Below are 12051 nucleotides of genomic sequence, written 5' to 3' on the forward strand. Positions count from 1 at the left end.
CCTAACTCTAAACCTACCTGGGCCATGTGGGCAATACCAGGAGCCAGTGGGCGAATTACAGGAGCGCAAGGTCCGACTCAAAGCAATCTCCCAGTAACCTCCAGCATGTGACCATGCATACAATGGGAGGAGGCAGAGAGCTCTGAGCCCCAGAGCAGACCACAAGTACCACAATAGCCAAGACTGGCTATATCAGCCAGTCTTGGGTGGGGCTCAGAGCTCTCTGCCTCCTCCCATTGTATGCATGGTCACATGCTGGAGGTTACTGGGAGATTGCTTTGAGTCGGACCTTGCTCTCCTGTAATTCGCCCACTGGGTCCTGGTATTGCCCATATGGCCCAGGTAGGTTTAGCGTTAGGTCCCGAGCTACTTGAGAAACCTTGGCGCGGTGCTCGGGCTCAGACATGTCCTCACGTAGGACATGTTGGCTAATCTCTCAATTTTAACACCAGTTTGAGGGCTTAGTAAGACCGCAGAGTGCACCCGTCTTTGTTTTTGTTATATTATATATACTGTTTATCACATCCACACATTTGCTATCCTGTGTAGGATGTCCATTGTGGTACTTGTGGTCCGCTGCAGGCATCCTCCATTGTATGCATTTTTGCTGGGGATTGCCATTAGCAGCGGACCACAAGTGCAGGATCTGCCGCCCCCCCCCCCGGTATAGATGCACCACTGCATATGGGGTTGAGCACTTCCTGCTTTTTAATACCACGCCAATTTGTAGTTTGGATTTTCTGGAGATCCAAGAGCTAGGTGGTCTAAGGCTAGCAGCGAAATATAATCAAATTGGCTCTTGGAAAACAAAAAGCCCACACACGATCGACAGGGACCCTCAATTGTCAGTCTGACCCTGTCACCAGCTGCTCTTGTGGCCCTGTCTGTCTCTACCCAAAATCGATTCAGACCCCACAATCGACCCCTAAATTCAGACCCCAGACTGGACCTCAAAATTAATTCAGACCCCAGACCAGACACCAAAATTAATTCAGAGCTACGACCAGAGTCCTAAATTAATTCAGACCCCAGACTCTAAACTTAATTCAGACTCACGGCCAGAAACCTAAATTCAGGCCCTTGACCAGACCCCAAAGTTAATCACACTCCAGTTAAATTTCCATACTTCATATTTCAGACCAGATCCTAAGTCAGTTAGACTCCAGTTCGGACCCTAAAATTAGCCAAGCCTCTGTCTAGAGCCCAAAAATTATTTTGACCTCAGACCAGACATCAAATTAATTTAAAGTCCAGTCATAATGTGGCTCCCAGTATTAATAATGCCCCCATTAGTGCCAGTAATATTAATGCCTCCATTAGTGCCCCCAGAACAAATACCCACATTAGTGCCCCCAGTAATGTCCCCATTAGTGCCCCTAGTATTGCCCCCAGTAATAGTGATGCTTCCATTAGTGCCCCGCAAAATTAATAGTGCCCCATTACCACCCCCCATAATTAATAATGCCCCCAGTAATTGTAATGCCTCCATTAGTGCCCCCCAAATTAATAGTGCCCCCATTAATACCAGCTACAATAAATATTTTCCACATTAGCACCCCCCAGAATAAAAAATGACACCATTAGTGACCCCAATAATATTAATGCACCCAATAATATTAATGCACCCATTATTGACCCCCAGAATTAATAATGCCCCCATTATTGCTCCCCAAAATTAATAATACCTTCATTAGTGGCCCCCAGAATTAATAGTGCCCCCATTAGCACCCCCCAGAATTAATAGTGCCCACATTAGTGCCCCCAATAATATTAATGCCCCCCAGAATGAATAATGAACCCATTAGCTCCCCCAAAATTCATAGACACCCAGTACTAGTAATGCCCCCAGTACTAGTAATGCCCCCATTAGTGCCCCTCAGAATTACTAATGCCCCCTTCTCTTCTATGTGCAAAAAAAAAAAACTCACCTCCTCCATTTGATCACTCCACAGTGGTGACCACTCGCTGCTGACTGGAAGCTCAGGAGAGGACCTGCGCTCCAGCGTGATGACGTCTTTCTTAACACAATTGGGGGAGGGGGGGGAGTTAAAGGCTGTACTAATGAGCGCTACACAATGGAAGCACTCATTAGTAACAGTCCTTATAGGACCAGTAGAAAAAAAAAAGCACTGGCATTGGCAGGGCCACTAAAATACCGGCCTGGCAGGTGAGATACCGACCAGGTGGTAACTGTACCCACACTCCCTTGTCTCCCTATTTTAAAAAAGAGACGTGAGCGGGGGAAAAATTGCAAGTTTTGTGCGGCGATACTTGCGACACCCTTAGGCCTCATGCACAGGACCGTTTTTCGGGTCCGCCTCCGAGCCGCAGTTTTTGCGGCTTGGGTGCGGACCCATTCACTTCAATGAGGCCGCCCAAAAAATATAGCATGTCCTATTCTTGTCCGTTTTGCGGCATGTCTGCAAATTGCAGAAGGCACGCAGGCGGCTTACATTTTTTGCGGATCCGCGGTTTGCGGACCACAAAAAGCGGCACGGTCGTGTGCATGAGGCCTTAAGCCACTTTTGACGTGATAAATGACCTCTAGTTCTTCTAATTAGAATTAGGTGTTTGTAGCACATGGTAACATTTCATGCAGGGTTCTCAAGCAGGTCCTAGTGCTGTGCTGAGACCTCTATCACAACAGTCAGATGGCTCAGTGCATGAAGGCTGCGCTGTATGGCAGTTTCTGTAGTGTAGTGGTTATCACGTTCGCCTCACACGCGAAAGGTCCCCGGTTCGAAACCGGGCAGAAACACTTTTTTTTTTTTCCATTTGTGAAACTTTTTCATCTTTAGTATGTTATAGCTTTTGTGAGGATTGAGATTTGAGAATCATGAACTGACTGTGTATTGTAGACTGGGCACTTAGAAAAAAAGTTCTCTTATTCTAGGTAGTGTGTTATTTATTATACATCGTCTCCTTTCATTGCCAGCTCTATGACTAAGTGGACACCCACATTTAAATATATGGGTGAAGGAGGCAGCAGCACCCCATGTTACTTGCCTGCCCTGACGCTGGGGAGGTATTTATGGATCAGGCTGTCCAAGAACAGTTGAATGGATGCAGGTTGTATTACTCAGCACTTGTTCATATACAGATACAAGTGCAGCATATTTCAGCTTCCCTGGTGGTCTAGTGGTTAGGATTCGGCGCTCTCACCGCCGCGGCCCGGGTTCGATTCCCGGTCAGGGAAAGAGTTTTTTTGGTTTTGTTTTTTATTTTACTATTTTCTTCTGATTGATATGCATTATTATTAGGAGTATGTATTGTTTGCTACACTGATGCAAAAGAGCTCTATATAAAAGACATAAATTAGGGCCAAGTAAGTTACAACAAGACAACTCCTTGTTAGCTGGAAGCCACCCCACCAAGGTTTAAATCTATCTCTGAGCCACAAGACTTTGTGCCCCCAGAAAGAACACAATGTGGGCATTACTACTAAAAGAGGGGCACAATGTGGGTATTACTACTGAAAGGGGGGCATAATGTGGGCATTACTACTAAAAGAGGGGCACAATATGGGTATTACTTCTGAAAGGGGGCATAATGTGGGCATTACTACTAAAAGAGGGGCACAATGTGGGTATTACCACTGAAAGGGGGGCATAATGTGGGCATTAATACTAAAAGAGGGGCACAATGTGGGTATTATTACTGAAAGGGGGGGCATAATGTGGGCATTACTACTAAAAGAGGGGCACAATGTGGGTATTACTAATGAAAGGGGGGGCATAATGTGGGCATTACTACTAAAAGAGGGGCAAAATGTGGGTATTACTAATGAAAGGGGGGGCATAATGCGGGTTAATCCTGCCGCTATTTCGCCGTTCCGCCGCACTGTCCCCATTGACTATAATGGGGACGGGGCGGAGCTCCGGTGCAGCGGGGCGGAGCTCCGGTGCAGCGCGGCGGTGCACAGCGAAAGGCCGCCGGACTGAAAGTCCTGCATGTCCGACTTTTTAGTCCGGCGGCCTCTGACCGCGAACTGCCTTGCTGCGCCGGAGTTCCGCCCCTCGCCCCATTATAGTCAATGGGGACGGAGCAGCGGTCCGGCAAAATAGCGTCAGGACGGATCCAACCGGGTAAACAGCCTGTCGGATCCGTCTTGCCGCTAGTGTGAAAGTAGCCTTACACACCAGCAGCGTGAGATATCTGTGACCGCACCATGCCTGCTGGGGAGTGCCAGGAGCTGAATGGTGAAGTAGGGATTGGCGCTCTCTGTTTCTTTGCAATCAATTGTGTCTCTGCATCCTAAGAACACAGAGACAGTTGAGAACAAGACATACCTCCGCCCTCCCGGGACTGCCCTGCCAGATCCAAGATGGTTGGGAGGTATGAGAATACCCCCGAGATGTGCCCAGGGGTGCACCTAACCTTTCTGCTGCCTGAGACAAAAACGGCACCCCGCCATGCCAATTTCTCAACCTAACCCCTTTGCCACAATAAAAGCGCTTATAACCCATGTCCCTTCCGCTGCCCCCCTCTTGCCCCTACCTGGTGCTGCCTGAGGCGATCGCCTCACCTGGCCTCATTGGTGGTGCACCGCTGGATGTGCCCATCATACAGTAATGATGCCTTCTCATTGCCTCTGGCACAGTATGATGTCCCCTTAGTGCCTCTCCATACAGCATGATGAACACAGTGCTCCCATGCAGTATAATGTCATCTCTGTGCCCCACACACCATAGAATGACCTTCAAGTGGCCCCTCACAGTATTATGTTCCAATAAGTGCCCCCCCATATAGTATGTTTCCTTAAAGAGGTTGTCTCATCTAAGACATTGGTAGCATATCACTAGGATATGCCACCAATGTCAGAAAGGTGCAAATTTCAGAGGTGGGACCCTATTTCCAGAACGGGCTCCTGAAAGTGAAATAGGGCACAAGGTGCACGCATATCGTGCTCACCCTTTATTTACATGGGAGTTCTGAAAATAAGCAAGCGAGCATCGGCTTCAACATTTTTGTCTACAAAACGGAAGTGGAGAAGAAAATGAAACCAGTTGACCAGGGACCAGCAGGCTTGACGTGGGTTGTGTCGCTGTGCAGATTGATGATACATTAAATTTCGTGGATGACTTGTGTAACGCCCCCGAATGGCGTTACCACTCTTACTCCCTGCTTCTATCTATTCCTAGGGGAAGGCTGTGTCCAAGCCAGCAAAGCCTCTTCAGCTCTGCTGGATCCAGAGGCCAAAGCCTGAAGCCTCAAAAGCCAGGAAGAAAGTTTTATAGACCAGACTACAGAAAGTTAAGGAAAAGATTCCTATTTAATCCTGTTAGCACAGCAGAGCCAGAGAGCAACGGATGTAGCAGAGCTGAGTGAGTTAGCCTGCCAGAATTTATGCCAAAGCCTGCCTGAAACCAAGATAAAGTCTGTAAACTGTTTTGAGAAGCATTTAATGAAAAGTAAAGCCGTTATCAACTTTATCACAAGGTCTGGACTCAATTTATTTCATCATCCACTATCTGTTTTTATGCCAACGCCTGGGGTTCCAGCATATCCAGGTAGGAGCACAGTGACACGCGCACATCACCATTAAGGAAAATTTGGGCCACCCTACACCACTCTGGCATTCCTACACCTGGGTACCACCATATCACTAGAAGGGGGCCTGCGCCCTTGTTGCTTCACTGCAACTGGCGTCACGACAAAACAATTAATTTTTCCCTAAAGGGACCCCTAGCGGTGGCGATGCTGCATTTGCTCCCTCCAAAAGATAATGCGACTCCTCCAAGGCCATCTGGATGGCCAAAAGTTCTCCATCACCAATAGAGTAATTACTTTCTGAAGCAGAAGAGGCCTCGGGAAAGAGCCTGCATGTCACCATCCTGCCTGAAGGAGCCTTTTGTGACAGAACTGCTCCAGCACCTGTGGATGATGCATCTACTTCCATCTGCTTGGCTGGATCAGGATGTAGAAGAACTAGAGTAGAAAAAAAGGCATGTTTCAGGGAGGCAGAATCGGCCTCGGGGTCCATTTTTTGGGCATTTACACCCTTATGGGTCAAGGCAGAGATGTGTGCAGTCAAAGAAGAGAAAGTTCAGGGGTGGCAGTGAAATAGGGGTAAAGCAGGGGTCAGCAACGTTTGGCATTCCAGGTGTTGGATCTAGTTGTATCCATTAATACCTGCTAGAATGAATATTGCCCCCATTAGCACCCCCCAGAATTAATAATGCCCCCAATAATATTAATGCCCCCATTAGTGCCCCCAGAATGAATAATGAACCCATTAGCTCCCCCAAAATTCATAGAGCCGCCCAGTAATAGTAATGCCCCCAGTAATAGCCCCCAGTAATAGTAATGACCCCATTAGTGCCCTTCAGAACTACTAATGCCCCCTTCTCTTCTCTGTGCAAAAAAAAAAAACTCACCTCCTCCATTTGATCACGCCACGGTGGTGACCACTCGCTGCTCACTGGAAGCTCAGGACAGGACCTGCGCTCCAGCGTGATGACGTCTTTCAGGTCCTGTCCGGTGCATCCAGTCAGCAGCGAGTGTTCACTGCGGTGCGAGCAAATGGAGAAGTTTTTTTTTTTTTTCTTTCTTAACACAATTGGGGGAGGGGGGGAGTTAAAGGCTGTACTAATGAGCGCTACACAATGAAAGCACTCATTAGTAACAGTCCTTATAGGACCAGTAGAAAAAAAATCACCGGCATCGGCAGGGCCACTAAAATACCGGCCTGGCAGGTGAGATACCGACCAGTTGGTAACTGTACCCACACTCCCTTGTCTCCCTATTTTAAAAAAGAGACGTGAGTGGGGGAAAAATTGCGCCAAGTTTTGTGCGCCGATACTTGCGACACCCTTACACTTCATGCACAGGACCGTTTTTCGGGTCTGCATCCGAGTCGCAGTTTTTGCGGCTCGGGTGCGGACCCATTCACTTCAATGGGGACGCAAAAGATGAGGACAGCACTCCATGTGCTGTCCGCATCCGTTGCACCGTTCCATGGACCCGCCCAAAAAATTATAGCATGTCCTATTCTTGTCCGTTTTGCGGACAAGAATAGCCATGTCTGGAATGGGCATATGCAGATACAAGTGAAGCACCTTCCAGCTTCCCTGGTGGTCTAGTGGTTAGGATTCGGCGCTCTCACCGCCGCGGCCCGGGTTCGATTCCCGGTCAGGGAAAGAGAGTTTTTTTTGTTTTGTTATTATTTAACTGTTTTCTTTTCTTCTGATTGATATGCATTATTATTAGGAGTATGTATTGTTTGCTACACTGATGCAAAAGAGCTCTATATAAAAGACATAAATTAGGGCTAAGTTACAACAAGACAACTCCTTGTTAGCTGGAAGCCACCCCACCAAGGTTTAAATCTATCTCTGAGCCACAAGATTGGGGATACACATCTTATTTGGTGGGGGTCAGACTGCCTGGACTCCCATAATCATCCATCCTGTGTCCCCCACCCCCACATATTTCCCAGCTTTTGATAAACCCATGGAGGGACAACATCAGTGGGGCTCATAGCTTACGCCTCTAACCCCACCCAGTGCCTACCGATACACGCCCGACCCTTTGTGTTCCCAGAAAGAACACAATGTGGGCATTACTACTAAAAGAGGGGCACAATGTGGGTATTACTACTAAAAGGGGGGGCATAATGTGGGCATTACTACTAAAAGAGGTGCACAATGTGGGTATTACTACTGAAAGGGGGGGCATAATGTGGACATTACTACTAAAAGAGCGGCACAATGTGGGTATTACTGCTGAAAGGAGGGCATAATGTGGGCATTACTAATAAAAGAGGGACACAATGTGGGTATTACAAATGAAAGGGGGGCATAATGTGGGCATTACTACTAAAAGAGGGGCACAATGTGGGTATTACTAATGAAAGGGGGGCATAATGTGGGCATTACTACTAAGAGCGGCACCATGTGGGTATTACTACTGAAGGGGGGGTGCATAATGTGGGCATTACTACTAAAAGAGGGGCACAATGTGGGTATTACTACTGAAATGGGGGGCATAATGTAGGGATAACTACCGTGTGGTGGCACAAGGTGGGCATAACTACTTTGAGGGGGCACTAAGGGGACTGGGCAGGATTGGACTTTTATAGATATGCATTCCGTGGCTTAGTACTATAAAATTTGCCACCCTTCTACATTTCAGTTGGTACAATAGGGGCATGTAAGCCCTGCCCCTGGGAAAGCCCCAGTCCCACCTGGGAACACCTACTTACAGGCATGGGTTTGCGTTAGCCCCACCCATTCTCGACCCAGGACAGTGCAAATTTGTTGGGACTGCCTCTGAAAATCAGGGACTGTCCTGACAAATTCATGACAGCTGGCAACTAAACATTATGCCCACATTATGCCCCCTTTTTAGCAGCAATGCCAACATTGTGCCCCCCCACAAAAAAAATAAAAAACCCTCCCCTGGCCGTTCCCCAGATGATCTGATGACATCCGGCGCTCCTCACACCTTGCATGGCTGGGTGGTTAGGCGGAGCGGTGCATCCCGGGAATCAGCATGTGTGCTCCTCTTAGGCTATTTTCACACTAGCGGCAGGATGGATCTGACAGGCTGTTCACCCTGTCGGATCCGTCCTGCCGCTATTTCGCAGTGCCGTCGGACCGCCGCTCCGTCCCTATTGACTATAATGGGGACGGGGGCGGAGCTCCGGTGCAGCACGGCAGTGCACAGCGAAAGGCCGCAGGACTGAAAGTACTGCATGTCCGACTTTTTAGTCCGGCGGCCTCTCACCGCGAACTGCCGTGCTGCGCCGGAGCTCCGCCCCTCTCCCCATTATAGTCAATGGGGGCGGAGCGGCGGTCCGGCGGAACGGCGAAATAGCGACAGGACGGATCCAACCGGGTAAACAGCCGGTCGGATCCGTCCTGCCGCTAGTGTGAAAGTACCCTTACACACCAGCAGCGTGAGATATCAAAAAGGTGCAGATTTCAGAGGTGGGACCCCATTTCCAGAACGGGCTCCTGAAAGTGAAATAGGGCACAAGGTGCACGCATATCGTGCTCACCCTTTATTTACATGGGAGTTCTGAAAATAAGCAAGCGAGCATCGGCTTTAACATTTTTGTCTACAAAACGGAAGTGGAGAAGAAAATGAAACCAGTTAATGAACAGGGACCAGCAGGCTTGACGTGGGTTGTGTCGCTGTGCAGATTGATGATATATTAAATTTCGTGGATGACTTGTGTAACGCCCCCGAGTGGCGTTACCACTCTTACTCCCCGCTTCTATCTATTCCTAGGGGAAGGCTGTGTCCAAGCCAGCAAAGCCTCTTCAGCTCTGCTGGATCCAGAGGCCAAAGTCTGAAGCCTCAAAAGCCAGGAAGAAAGTTTTATAGACCAGACTACAGAAAGTTAAGGAAAAGATTCCTATTTAATCCTGTTAGCACATCAGAGCCAGAGAGCAACAGATGTAGCAGAGCTGAGTGAGTTAGCCTGCCAGAATTTATGCCAAAGCCTGCCTGAAACCAAGATAAAGTCTGTAAACTGTTTGGAGAAGCATTTAATGAAAAGTAAAGCAGTTATCAACTCCATCACAAGGTCTGGACTCAATTTATTTCATCATCCACTATCTGTTTTTATGCCAACGCCTGGGGTTCCAGCATATCCAGGTAGGAGCACCGTGACACACGCACATCGCCATTAAGGAAAATTTGGGCCACCCTACACCACTCTGGCATTCCTCCACCTGGGTACCACCATATCACTAGAAGGGGGCCTGTGCCCTTGTTGCTTCACTGCACCTGGCGTCACGACAAAACAATAAATTTTTCCCTAAAGGGACCCCTAGCGGTGGCGATGCTGCATTTACTCCCTCCAAAAGATAATGCGACTCCTCCAAGGCCATCTGGATGGCCAAAAGTTCTCCATCACCAATAGAGTAATTACTTTCTGAAGCAGAAAAGGCCTCGGAAAAGAGCCTGCATGTCACCATCCTGCCTGAAGGAGCCTTTTGTGACAGAACTGCTCCAGCACCTGTGGATGATGCATCTACTTCCATCTGCTTGGCTGGATCAGGATGTAGAAGAACTAGAGTAGAAAAAAAGGCATGTTTCAGGGAGGCAGAATCAGCCTCGGGGTCCATTTTTTTGGGTATTTACACCCTTATGGGTGTAAGGCAGAGATGTGTGCAGTCAAAGAAGAAAAAGTTCAGGGGTGGCAGTGAAATAGGGGTAAAGCAGGGGTCAGCAACGTTTGGCATTCCAGCTGTTGGGAAAGGTGGCAAACCTAGTTGTATCCATGTCTTCGGGACACTCGCTACACTCCCTGCCCTACCGTCTCTCGCCTTTTCACTAGATGTGCATCTCTGTCCCTGCACTGTTCCACAAGAGCCAGGTCTAGGTAAAAGAGGCCTACCTAGTAAATGCAGCAAGCAAGCATGGGGAGAATCAGGAGGAGAATGGGAGTGGTAGTTGTGGCACAGATATGAGTAGTGGTGTTTCACAGTGGCTCTCCTCACTCCAACGCTCCCAGGGGCCGTGCAGTGAGTGGAGGGTGCACCTAAACATTCTGGAGCTCCTGCCTGGTGTTAGGTGGGAATGCCTCCCAACTGTCTCCAGCTTCACCATTTACCAACTGGTGCTTCCCACAGGGTTGCCAACCAGAATCTCTCTTTTTTCTGGACAACTTATCCCAAAATCACAGACATCCAACATTTGTACGGACAAGTTGGAAAACCATAATGAATGATAAAGATTATAAGTAATCCATGTCTACAGCTCAATATACTGATAAGGAACTAAATGCCAGCAAGTACTGTGAGCTGTACAATGATGATAATTACCACGAAATTATCAAGTACCACCAGCCTCAGGCACATCTGGGCAAAGCTACTGTGAAGGGGGCATATCTACTGTGTGGGGGCACATATCTGGGCATAACTACTGCGTGGGGGCACATATCTGGGCATAACTACAGTAAGGGGGAACATATCTGGGCATAACCACTGTGAGGGGCACATATATGGGCATAACTACTGTGGGGGGCGCATATTTGGGCATAACCACTGTGAGTTGGCACATATCTGGACATAACTACAGTGAGGGGGCACATATCTGGGCATAACCACTGTGAGGGAAACATATCTGGGCATAACTACTGTGAGGGGGCACATATCCCGGCATAACTACTGTAGGGGGCACATATTTGGGCATAACTACTGTGAGGGGGCACACCTGGGCATAGCAACTGTGAAGGGGGCATATTTGGGTATAACTACTGTTAAGAGGGCACAGTGGGGGCATAACTACTTTGAAAGGGGCACAATTGGGACATAACTACTGTGTGCTGGCACAAAGGTGGAATTATTACAATGTGGGGGCATTAAGGGGACTGGGTGTGTATAGTTATGTTTTGGGCAGAGTTAGAGGCGTGAAAAAAATCGCTAGGTGCATGCCACACATATTGTTCCTCTTTGTATTTTTCTAAATTTGGGAGGTATGGGTGGGGTGTCCTTGATGTTAGGTAGATGGGTGCAAGGCAGGAGAGCAGATATAGGGGCCCGCAGATGATGGATGGTGCAGTCAATAACCAGGCCCGCTTGGTTGCAATAAATGAAGTCTCTCTTTATTGACTAGATAATGGGAATAGTAGTTCATATAGCAGCAATAGACACAGTTCTGGAGTAAGTTACAGAGTATGCTTCTTGCAATTGTTGAGTATAAGCAGTAGCAATGATGGTAGTAGTAGTCCTCCCTGAGTCTTACTCCAAACACACTTTGCAACCTTCCCAAATAACCACAGGTATGCATTTCGGTTCTCATGAACTCTTTCTGCAATTCCAAGGCTGCGGCGGCCAGTCTGTCTCAAAGTGTGGCGGGTGTAGGAGGCAATTAACCCTTTCCACAAGCATGCGGTATATTACTTTCAGAATCCAGCATGACCTTGATGGTTCTAGATGTTCTCCGATTGCCTGTTCTCTTCCTGTCAGGGACAGTCTCTCAGTTCAGTTGTTCTCCGGCAGCTTTTCAGTCTCAGGAATGGTGTTTCCTGGATGAGGCTTCTCTTTGGGCCTACTTGGCAGGAGCTCACACATGTATGTCTCGCTTCTAGCTCTGCTT

The 12051-nt window shown here is 48.2% G+C and overlaps 3 non-coding genes across 3 annotated transcripts; all 3 read left to right on the forward strand.

The window, feature by feature from the left end:
• Positions 1 to 2685: 2685 nt before the first annotated feature.
• On the forward strand, positions 2686 to 2758 carry TRNAV-CAC. The gene has a single exon. It is a non-coding gene; the product is annotated as a tRNA-Val (tRNA).
• Positions 2759 to 3124: 366 nt separating this feature from the next.
• Positions 3125 to 3196, forward strand: TRNAE-CUC. Its single transcript has one exon. It is a non-coding gene; the product is annotated as a tRNA-Glu (tRNA).
• Positions 3197 to 7067: 3871 nt separating this feature from the next.
• On the forward strand, positions 7068 to 7139 carry TRNAE-CUC. The gene has a single exon. It is a non-coding gene; the product is annotated as a tRNA-Glu (tRNA).
• The last annotated feature ends 4912 nt before the right edge of the window (positions 7140 to 12051 follow it).

The sequence above is a fragment of the Bufo gargarizans genome, chromosome 2 (genome assembly GCF_014858855.1).
Source record: "Bufo gargarizans isolate SCDJY-AF-19 chromosome 2, ASM1485885v1, whole genome shotgun sequence".
Taxonomy (NCBI): Eukaryota; Metazoa; Chordata; class Amphibia; order Anura; family Bufonidae; genus Bufo; species Bufo gargarizans.